This window comes from Mercenaria mercenaria, chromosome 17 (genome assembly GCF_021730395.1).
Source record: "Mercenaria mercenaria strain notata chromosome 17, MADL_Memer_1, whole genome shotgun sequence".
Lineage (NCBI taxonomy): Eukaryota > Metazoa > Mollusca > Bivalvia > Venerida > Veneridae > Mercenaria > Mercenaria mercenaria.
In genome coordinates this window covers 64,333,187-64,345,911 of record NC_069377.1, presented here as the reverse complement: position 1 = coordinate 64,345,911, position 12,725 = coordinate 64,333,187, and the positions used below count along the sequence as shown (strand labels likewise).

At 35.4% G+C, this 12,725-nt stretch overlaps 1 protein-coding gene across 1 annotated transcript in view; it reads right to left on the bottom strand.

Annotated features, from left to right (window-relative positions):
- LOC123535667 (protein cycle-like) overlaps positions 1-12,347 on the bottom strand; it is a 139,350-nt gene extending 127,003 nt beyond the window's left edge. Inside the window, exon 1 of the mRNA XM_045318415.2 lies at positions 12,281-12,347. The gene's annotated coding sequence lies outside the window, so the exon portion shown is untranslated. The remainder of the gene's footprint in view (positions 1-12,280) is intronic.
- Between the last annotated feature and the right edge of the window lie 378 nt (positions 12,348-12,725).

The window sequence follows — 12,725 nt, the reverse complement described above, 5'->3', positions numbered from 1 at the left end:
TCAACACTCTTGGCCTAGTGGTTCTCAAGTCACTGTTCATGCTCCTGTGACCTTGACCTTTGATCAAGTGACCTCAAAATAAATAGGGGTCATCTACTCTGCATGTCCAATCATCCTATTAAATTTCAACGTTGTAGGTCAAGTGGTTCTCAAGTTATTTCCAAAAAATGATTTTACATGAACAGGCCACTGTGACCTTGACCTTTAATTGACTGACCCCAAAATCAAAAGGGGTCATCTACTCTGCATGTTCAATCAACCTATGAAGTTTCAACATTCTGGGTCAAGTGGTTCTCAAGTTATTGATCGGAACTGGTTATCAATGTTCAGGCCCCTGTGACCTTGACCTTTAATGGAGTGACCCCAAAAACAATAGGGGTCATTTACTCTGCATGAACAATCATCCTATGAATTTCAACATTCGGGGTCGAGAGGTTCTCAAGTTATTGATTGGAAATGGTTTTTCCATGTTCAGGCCCCTGGGGCCCTGACCTTTAACAGAGTGACCCCAAAACGTAAGGGTCATCTACTCTGCAACAATCATCCTATGAAGTTTCTTCATTCTGGGCAGTGGTTCCAAGTTACTGACCGGAATGAGTTTCAATGTTCATCCCTGTGCCCTAGACTCTTTCACATGAGAGACCCCATAAATCGCAAGGGGTATCTAATTGCTCCAAATCCTAATAAGTTTTATATCAACAATTTCTGTCTTTCTCATTATTGACGCGGAAAAATGGTTTTGAATTTAAGGCAAATAGACAATTGACATAATTAAAGAAAGACCCTTTTAAAATCGATAGCGTCAATCCTAATTTCATACAAAACAAAAACCATGAACGTTTCATCACTGACTGGGTCATTGTTCCTAGTTCATTGATCGAAATGGTTTTTCCATGATTCGGCCCTTGACCTGACTTTTTGACGATACCTAAACCCAAAAATCATTAGTGGTATTACTCTTCACGACAATATGAATGAAGTTTCAAATTACAGTGGTTAGGAGACATTGTTTATGTCGAAATTTTTAAATGTGTAGCCCATACTTGCCCATTAGTGAAGTGACAATTTCAATCAATTTGGGGGTCATTACATTTCATGACCAAAACATCGTAGAGATTACTAAAAAATTTGGTCAAGAAGTTTCACTTTATTTGGGAAGGCTGTTTCCATCCAGAACCTGTGACTTTTATCCTTTAATATACAAATCATAGGTCATACAAAATCGTTCAACCAAATTCATCATTGAAAATCAATCTGGGCAACATATATTTTCATCTATTTATCGAAATTTTCAATGTTCGAGGACTCCTTGAAAAACCGAGACTTGACAGGGTCGTACGCATAAAACATACTTTCGGTTTACTAGCAACAGTTTAGCTATATTCCTTAAATTTTGACTATCTGGTCAAATTGATCTCCATATTCTCAGAAATGAAGTCTCAGACACGAACTGACAGGTTCAAAACAATATCTCCTGGGTGAACATAATTATCTCTAATAATGGGTACTAGGAGTACATCAAGATTTAATACAGCTTAAAAATATTCTTACATTGTGTACAACAAAAACAAGAGCTAACTGCGGGCAGAATCACTTGACTATTAAAAAACTTTGTCACTAAAAAAAGTTGAAATAGTGAAAACATACACATAACAAGGACTGTCGGAGGACAACAACGCTCGACTATTCAACAGCCTTAATTGTCAATTGAATTAATATTAAAGTCAAAAAAGGGACATAATTTTGTAAAATTGCAAAACAGGGTTATGGAACCTAAACAACACACATCAGCTCATGACAATGGACAATTGTGTGAAGTTTCAATCCATTCCCATAAGTGGGTACTGAGATACCAGCTTACATACAAAAACTTAACCAAAAAACTGCTAAGACAAAAAAGGGGCATACTTTTGTAAAAATAAAAAGCAGGGTTATGGAACCTGTGCACTGCATGTCAGATCATGACAGTGAACAGGTGTGTGAAGTTCCAATCTATTCCCATTAGTGGGTACTGAGATTGCTATGAATAGGGCAAATGTAAATATTTGGTAATATTACTAACTGGCTATATATATAATATATGGTTTTCCTATCACTGAATTGCTCTGAAAATAGATGATTTTTCTAAACACTGAGTCTCAGGGTCACTGTGAGTTTGTACTTTGACCTACTTACCCCAAAGCAATCAAGGTTACCTACTGAACACAACATAGGCAATCATCTTATGTCATTTGATGATTGTAGGCCAGTTTTCATAAGTTTAAATATATTGAGCAAAAACCACTTTCAGTGCCAAGGTCACTGTGACCTTGACTTTTCATCTACTGATCCCCAAAACAAAAGGGCAATTATCATTAGAAGTTGGCCATTGTGAGACCAAGCGTGCTGTATTCTTTTGTATTCCCACGATGGTAACTGTACATGGTTTACATGAAAAAAGTACGCCCATCGGCAGAATGTTGAGCCTGCCAGCTGTCAAGTGTGACCTTGACCTTAGACCTAGGGACCTGGTTCTTGTGCACGACACTCCATCTCAAAATGGTGAACATTCATGCCAAGTTAAATCAAAATCCCACCATGCATGAAGAAGGAATGCTCCGGACAAACTTCAATTTGACCTTTGACCTCCAACTGTGACCATGACCTTTGAGATAGGAATATGGGGTTTGTGCATGACAGGCCTTCTCATTGAGGTAAACATTCAAGCAAAATATAAACAAGATTGGTCCATGCATGTCAAAGTTATGCTCCAGACAAAATGGGACGGACGGACGCACGCACATATACCGAACCGCCAAAAGTGGCGACTAAGTCGAGCTCACCGCAAGCGGGCTCGACAAAAAATTGAGAAATAATTGGAAAAATAACCCGGCTGTAAATGGGTAGGCAGAAATTTTCATTTATTTCTATTTTTTTTTTCGAAGCCAATTCTTGCAATTCAACTTGACAGTTTTGTTAAGAAATGGACGTGACTTACATTTCAAATTTTTGGTATGAAAACGATCATTATATTTATAGAAATTCTCTAATAATTAATGAACATTCTGAGAAAATTTTGATCATTTGGTTTTAAAGATGTATCCTTTCGGAGCATCTGTGTGAAATTTCCGGGTTCTACATTCTTTCTGAAAAAAGATATAAGCCGTTAAACATGTATGAGTGAAATAACATGACTGTGAAAACGGCCGGTGGTTACATGATTTGCAGTAGGTAGTCGTTGAACTCGAATGGGCTATCGAGAATGTTTAAACCTTCAGTGTCAAGTTGACCCTGTGACCTTAGATGTGGACCTTTGGTTTTTCTTACTTGCATTTTACATATACCATCTCAAACAGATGCTGAACATTCATGCCCAATTAAATCCCAAATCCACCATGCATAAGCTATGAATAGCTCCGGACAAACTTCTTTGACCATACCTCCATAGGTTGAGCAATATTCTTTGAGATAGTAATAATGGGTTTGTAATGTCAGGACTTCTCATTGACCGTACTGTAAAGAAAATATTTAAATCAAGTGTCCTGCATGTCAAAGTTATGCTCCAGACAAAATGGGACGACGACGTCACGCACATATACCGAACCGCCAAAAGTGGCGACAATCGAGCTCACCGCAAGCGGCTCGACAAAAAATTGAGAAATAATTGGAAAAATAACTCTGCTGTAAATGGGTAGGCAGAAATTTCATTTATTTCTTTTTTTTTCGAAGCCAATCATTGCAATTCAACTTGACAGTTTTGTTAAGAAATGACGTGACTTACATTTCAAATTTTTGGTATGAAAACGATCGTTATATTTATAGAAATTCTCTAATAACTAATGAACATTCTGAGAAAATTTTGATCATTTGGTTTTAAAGATGTATCCTTTCGGAGCATCTGTGTGAAATTTCCAGGTTCTACATTCTTTCTGAAAAAAGATATAAGCCGTTAAACATGTATGAGTGAAATAACATGACTGTTGAAAACGGCCGGTGGTTACATGATTTGCAGTAGGTAGTCGTTGAACTCGGATGTGGCTATCGAGAATACAGGCGTATTTAAACCAGTTCTGTTGTCATTTTATGCCCTACTGTGTCCCTTCTTATGATGTTTCATATCTTTTTAACATATTTGAGTTTTTTTGCAATTTACTTCGTCTTTATTTGTGTATAGCTTAGTTATAACCTCTCTAAACAGATGATCACATGTATTGACATACTGCCGTTTGACTGATGCCCATTAGGGGTAGCCGAATTCAGAGCTCTATGTATATATCTATGTATAGCTATGTCCGGACTCGTAATTTCTATATGCACGGATCACTTCACATCATTCGATAGGTTGAAAAAGCAATATTTCTTGTCCGGAGCATGATTTAGTATTACATGACTAACTTCTTTTAATGTGGACTTTCCTGTGGGACTCTTGTACTTGTTTTTTAAATAAAAATATTAAGTATTAAGTAGCTGATTTACAAGTATTGCTATTTTGCATTGATATTAAAGCTTTGGTCATTTGGTTCACGTAATAAATGAATTCAAGTTTCAAAATCTGTTCAATGCTGTATTGTATTGCTATTAAGGAGGTAGGTTACCTTGTTACCAGGGTAAATTCAAATTAGTTGAACCGCAATGTTTTTTTGTATTTCGTGTAATTAATGTTTTAACTGCTATAATCCTTAATTTCGTTTATCTCTGTCCCTCATCAATACAAGTTACTTGATCATCAACAAGATTTGAAGAACATGACCCTTCAAGGTATATTGTAGTAATTTGAAGAAATTAAAATTCTATATTTAACATTTTCGCAATGTATTTAGGGTTTACAATTGTTTCGATGTAAAAGTAAAGACATAATTGAGTTAATTCCACTAGACACGTGTAACTTTCAATATCACTTACAAATGATATGTCCGGCTACCATGGTAACACGGCATTTCTGTATTTAAACAAATATTACGAAATGTTTTTCACGCTCAGTGCATTTTTAAAAACATGCGAAATATTGTAATATTTTGAGGAATACCAAAGGTTCAGAACAGTTCCATGGAATAGCATTCCGTTAAAGCTATGCCATGCAAAAAGAGATGTCTTAAAATAGTTCGATTCTGCTTGTTCTATCGTAATTATCTTTGAAAAATGAGTAAGTATTATTTGTATTGAAAGTACAGTGCTTTAAAATACTTATTTACAGCATAATGTAATATTTTCATGATATTTGCATTAGATACCTGATAACAAAATGTTCTGTACACTTAAGAATACTTAAACATGTACCCTTGCTTTCTGTAACGCATCTATTTTTAACACTGAAAAAATACTTACATGCATCTTTATGAAATCATGGATATTTGGTTGAAAATTGGCAAATAAAGAACCGAAGTTGGTGATCCTTAAATAGACCATGTCAACGCTTTTGAATTTTACATTTGATATATAGTCACCCAGCGTTCGATTTCCCATTGGTAACATCAATTTAATTCAAGAAAGCCAACAATTTTCTACTGAAATTTCAACAATTTTAGAGCTAGTTTTTAGTATATAAGTAACACATTACAACGAAACTGAAAAATGGTATTACAAATCAAACTGTCCAATTTTTATTTGAAAATAGCCATAACCTTTCACCCAACTATATTCCAAATAACATTGGTTACCATCATCTATTGTCTTGCATTCCGCATAACATTTCAATATAACTACATAAAAGAAGCAAAATATTGATTACTATTCAAAGTGAAAGCTTATAAAAATATTGCAGCAAATAATGGCTGTTTGAAATAGTTCAAATAAAGGAAATGCACAGAATTACCTACTTTCAAAATAAAAGCTATTAATTTTGCGCGGTAACTGACACGTAACGTCATGACGTCCATGACGTCATTTTAAAGCAACAATGTTTTGAAGCCCTTCTGCGGCAATTTATTCATTATTTCTGTATCAATAAACCATTAAGCATCAGATCGGAGACAGGTTCATGATTTTTTTTCTGAAGAATGGATATACGTTGTTCTCCCCTCCCATCCTTATACTTTACATTTAGTTTGTTGTAAACGTCATCCTAAATCGTCATGTTAGCTTCCGATTGGGCATGCACACATACAAATATTAAGGTAACCTACCTCCTTAAGTAGCCAGGATATTGTATACAGACAGTCAGAAGTGTTTGAAGGATTTTAAGAGATTGTGCATCATCTAGTTAAAACATAATGACAACAGACAAGGTATATAAGGAGAAAGAATTGAACTTTGAAATGGGAAAATTTGGATAAAGAACTAAAAATGTTTGAGTTTGTTATTCCACAACAGTGTTATATAAGTGTTACAAGTATTCTATCTATTTCAAATGATGACATGTTACAACAAAAAAGAAGTCTAACACCTACAGGGGTGAACGAGGATCGGTCTCTGGTAAATTAACCACATTCAATTAATTACTGTGTAATTGTTTTTACTGCATATGTGGATTTAAAACACATGACAAGATTATATGTATCATTTGCTGCATATTTACTCAAATGAAGAGTTTAAGTACAGAAAAACAGGTTCTCTTACGAAATAGTCATTAGCACGGGTGGTAAACGCGCAATCCCATTCCCACTGGGAATACGCTTAAAATAGGTTGCGCGACTTCCGGTGCTGGTGTTGCGCATCAATATTTGCAAAATCGAGGTAGGTGGGTTTTTGTTTTTGTAAATAATGACAATTTACGAATGTTTTCGAAAAAAGCAAAATGCTATTCAACACAAAAATGAATAAAGATCATATGTATGAAATACCAAATTATTTATTTAAGAATCAGCCCTGATATCACGAAAACTCGTTCGATCTGTCAAAAATGTATGGAATCATGAAAAATGCAAATTTTCTAACTCTTGTGCCTTTTTTCTGGAAATATGACGCTTCTAATGATCAAACACGTGTAAAATAGTCATGAATATTACATACACTTGAATGAAATGCTGCTTTTGGGGGAAAGATTGGCAAAAAACAATCGGGAATGGGGTTGCGCCCCGGGAATGGAGTTGCGCGTATACATTATATACATTATGATGTATACGAGCAACTCCATTCCCGGTGCGCAACCCCATTCCCGATGATTTTTTGTCAGTTATGTCCCCCTAAGCAGGATTTGAAGGAAATGATTTTGATACCCCTTATTTCATAACAGTTGAGTTATCATAAAAAGCATCAGATGTCCTCATATTAGGCATATGAGGTCAGAAACTGCCATTTTTGTTGATTTCATACCCTTTTCACGCTTCGTGTCGCCAGAGTTTTTGTGATAATAGAGCCGAATCATAAATTACAAACTAGATATTTTACATATATGATGTATCATCATATTTTTGTCGAATAGCATTTTCTTTTTTTCGAGAAAAATTATTCTTGTCTCATAATAAGCAAAATCATAACTTCATATACCTCAATTTCGTCTTCTTTTACGCGCAACACCAGCACCGGACGTCGTGCAACCCATTTTAAGCGTATTCCCAGCAGGAACTGGATTGCGCGTTTACCACCCATGGTTAGAGGAAATAACAATATGTAAGGTAGAAATGTATAAAGATGTTATCCTCTCATCTTAGCATATGTATGCATTTAATTTTAATATTAAATGTATGACATTATAAATTAGACATAATTAATATTCAAAGATATTCAAAAGATTGACTACCAGAAGCAATCATTAACACTTGCAAAAACCACAGTAAAAGTACTTCTATAGTAGCCTGAAAGGACACCTTGGATCTTCTTCCACTGTCAAAAGCTGGAAATGTCACTATACAATCTAAAATATGTCGGTGTGACTGTGAATCCAACTAACTAAACAAAACTTTTTATAATATCTTTTGTATGGTGAAGAAATGGCAATAATGCAAGTGCTTGGTAAAATTTAATCAGGGTGCGAAGGAATACAGTAATATTTGACAAAGCCGCTTGAAATGAGACAGATTCACTTTCATAACTGATTTAGTTTTGGTAAAATCACTACCAATAATAAGTTTAACATACAAAGATATGCATATTGCCATCGGAGTTAACGGATAGTCCATAAATGCCAACAGCTGAGTTCAGTGACAGTATAACCAGCCGTTTCTGACAGTCATAGTTTTTCAACCATACATGTTTAAAGGCTAGTATCTTTTCTCAGAAAGATTGTAGAACCCGAAAATTTCACGTAAGATGCTCCGAAAAGATACATCAGATTCTGTTAAACCAAATGATCGAAATTTTTTACAGATTGTTCAATAAGAAAGACATTTGCTTAAAACTTTGGAATTTTGTAACATTTTTCAGACCGAAGAAAATGTTAGGAAATTTCTATAAATATAATGATCATCACTCATCAGGATAGCCGGTTATCCAGTGTGAAGTATCTAGTTACAAATTGACAGTGACATATATTAGGCCAAGACAATGTGTTTAATGTCTAATAATTCATTAAATTAATGTAGTAGTATGCACAGTACTTGAAGTATTAAGGTGAGTTTATACCACACTTTGTTTCTACAGTGCTAACTATATTCAAAAGAGATTGACTGAATAAGTTTGCAGATTAATTTGTGAAAACACATTAATTCAGGGAGACCTGTCATCTTGTAGAACCAGTATCATCAGAATGATTTTCACAAAGTTCATGCGGGAGGAAAAAGTAGATCACTCTTTAAAAAGAAGTTCAATAACACTTAGGTTAAAGATGTAGTTAAAAAAAAACTGTTTCAATTTTGTATTTGAACTCCTGTTAAAAAGTTATGCAGGGGTGACATAATTTTGTTATAAATCAATACATGACAGAGTACTCTTCTCATTAACCATATACTCAAATGAAGCATACTGATATATTACAATGATATATTTTATTGGGACTTTATACTTTATTCAACTGAAGGAACTGCCGTTTATCATTAATCAACAGATGCATCAAAATTTCAACAAAATAGAAGTAATGGATGACATTTGCACATGTGTAACAATATGACATTTGTAATACACAAAATGCACTGCAGGGTTTTGATCTCGATAACTTATACAAGTTTAAGGTATGATTCTCTGAAATCTTAGAAAACTGAAACACAGATGAAATGGAAACAGTCATCTATGATCTATCTATTTAGATTCAGCTCATACTGGCGAAAAAAGTAAACAGTTAGGAGAGTTTATTACCACCTTAATTTTTGTCACATGCTTTGAAAAGTATATAATTATATGTTTTAGGTCAGTAATTTCCAGATAATACACGGCAATTTTTTTTTGTCTGGCTAGGTATGCAATTTAGCCTATTTAGGCCATTTTTGTCTCAAACTTTAGTATCCTGAAACCGAAATTTTACTTGCTTTTTTTTCTAAGAAAAACAATAGAACTGGCAGCCTGAAAATGTGACATGATGAAGTGCTAAGTATATGCAATAAATTCTACATCTACACCTCGATAGCTAGTGGTAGAGCATCCGCTTCGAGTGCTGGAGGTTGTGGGTTCGATCCCCGGCCGCGTCATACCAAAGACGTAAAAAAATGGTACTAGTAGCTTCCTCGCTTAGCTCAGCATTAAGAGAATAGTACTAGGACTGGTCAGCCCGGTGTCAGTATAATGTGACTGGGTGGGGTATCATGCCACGTCTACGGCATGATATTTCAGTGAGGCAGCACTATAAAGTTGGGCATTGTGCTCACTGCTACAAGTAGACACCGTTGTTTATATGACTGAAAAATTGTTGAAAAAGATGTTAAACCTACACACACACACATACAGTGCACTGCCCAAAAATCAATTCTGATTATGACTGGGAGGCTCTTGTCTGGGACACAGACTGTTAAAAGATGAGCAAGCTCATTAGGTGCAAGATAAAAAGAACCACAAGTACTAAGATTAAAAACATGATATAGATTAGAAGGTTACAGTTGCCAGATCAGTAGGTCAAAGGTCAAGGTCACAGTGACCCGGAATAGTTAAACGGTTTCCGGACGATAACTTGAGAATGCTTGGGCCTAGGATCACAAAACTTAATAGGGAGATTGATTATGACCAGCAGATGATCCCTATTGATTTTCAGTTCAGTAGGTCAAATGTCAAGGTCACAGTAACCCCAGACGATAACTTGAAAACGCTTGGGCTTTAGGATCACAAAACTAATTAGGGAGGTTGATCATGAACAGCAGATGACCCCTTTTGATTTTGAGATCAGTAGGTCAAATGTCAAGGTCACAGTGACCCGGAACAGTTAAACTGTTTCTGGATGATAACTTGATAACGCTTGGGCCTAGGATCACGAAACTTAATCGGGAGGTTGATCGTGACCAGCAGATGACCCCTATTGATACTGAGATCAGTAGGTCAAAGGTCAAGGTCACAATGACCCAGAACAGTATAACTTTTTTTTCCAAATTGAAGCTAGACATGAGGGCCCTGAAGGCCCTGTATCGCTCACCTGAAGAAAGTAAGTCAGTAGGTCAAATTCATGGTCACTGAAGTCAGTTTTAAGATTGGTGTGCAAAACTGTACATGTCATCCATATTTCAAGGCTGTATCTTAAAAAACAAAAAAGTACATCAGTAGGTCATATTCTACATGACTCAGATTCGAAGATGACCTCAATATCATCAAGGTTAAAATTCTGACCAAGTTTCATGAAGATACAGTCATAAATGTGGCCTCTAGAGTGTTAACAAGCTTTTCCTTTGATTTGACATGGTGAGCTAGTTTTTGACCCCACCTGACCAAGATTTGAACCTGACCTAAAGATCATCAAGATTAACATTCTGAATAAGTTTCATTAAGGTATGGTCATAAATGTGGCCTCTAGAGTGTTAACAAGCTTTTCCTTTGATTTGACCTGGTGGTCTAGTTTTTGACCCTGCATGATCCAGATTTTAACTTGACCTAAAGATCATCAAGGTTACAATTCTGATTAAGTTTCATGAAGAAATAGTCATGAATGTGGCCTCTAGAGCGTTAACTAGCTTTTCCTTTGATTTGACCTGGTGGCCTAATTTTTGACCCAACCATAACAAGATCTGACCTTGACCTAAAGATAATCAAGGTTAACATTCTGACTAAGTTTCATTAAGATATAGTCATAAATGTGGCCTCTAGTGTTAACAAGCCTTACCTTTGATTTGACCTGGCGACCTAGTTTCTGACTCCACTTGACCTAGATTTTAACTTTACTTAAAGATCATCAAGATTAACATTCTGACCAAGTTCATGAAGATACAGTCATAAATGTGGCCTCTAGAGTGTTAACATGCTTTTCCTTTGATTTGACCTGGTGACCTAGTTTTTGAACCAACCTGACCCAGATTCGAACTTGACCTAAAGATCATCAAGATTAACATTCTGACAAAGTTTCATGAAGATGCAGTCATTAATGTGGCCTATAGAGTGTTAACAAGCTTTTCCTTTGATTTGACCTGGTGACCTAGTTTTTGACCCCATGCAGATGACCCAATATCGAACTCGTCCAAGATTTTATTGAGAGCAACATTCTGACCAAGTTTCATTAAGATTGTGCCAAAATTGTGACCTCTAGAGTGTTAACAGTCAAATTGTTGACGACGACGGACGACGGACACAGCTCAGGTGAGCTAAAATTTAAAATAAAAATGCTTCAGTCTAGGATCACATTTGATGCGGAGGTCACTTATGACTGGTAAATCACCCATAATTATTGATTTGACTCAATGAATTCAGTACAAAAACATCCAGTGCACAGTAACCAAATAATTTCTGTTCCTTGTGCAGTTACTGAATGCATAAAGGGGGGGAGGCATTTCATATTCTATGAGCTCTTTAGAAGTGTTTTAGATGGACTCTGAAGGGTCAATGATGTAAAGATACAGTAGGCTCAAGTCAAACAGCAGCATGCCTATACATGTGATCAGCTGTTTCATTGAACAGGAAGCTATGACCATTGACGAGTCCTACACCAATAACATGCTGTGAGCTAGACAATTGATCAATTTGACAGATGACCTCCCTTTCTTATTTGTATTACATAACAACATACGTTTAACAACACATTTACATGTAAATAATAAAATATACCATGAAGGCATTATTTAATTTTAGTCAATACAACTCAGTATGAAGAGTGCGAATGGAGCTGGTAACAACAACCAACTCCAATGTTTATATTTTGCCTCACTGCTTCACGTGTTTGGCCCAGTTTTCTCTTTTTTGACAGATGAAGTGAACCGCAATATAATATAATTAAATCGATTTTCAGCATGAATAAGAACCAGGACTGGAATTTTAAAGATAAATAAGTAATTTTTTATCTAAATTAGTTTGCAAATATTACCTGTAGAATTCCTACACTCGGTTAAATTTTTACTTTCCGTGTCTTCCCAGATTTTAACAGGTGGCCTTGACCAGATAAAACAAACAATCTGATTGGTTAGTAACCCGACGGAAGAGTTTCTTCCCTTAGACGAAATACAATGGTCACAAAGATGATCTTTCTTTTAAATCGAAGTTTGGTCAATCATGTTGGTTAGGAACATTAGAAATTATATGAGTTTTTGTTTCTAAACTAGATCTATCCAAAGAAGTATAAAATAAAATTATTATTATATAGTTCTTTGATCTTAAAAATGCCGATTCAAGAAAAAATAGGTATTTATAATTAGCAAAGAAGTATTTATTTTTATAACTCTTTGTAATTAGGCAGTTTACCTCGAGTATTTTTAGCGTAACAAACGCTTTTCGATTTTTCAGTGTAAAAAATAGTAAAAACAACTAATTCT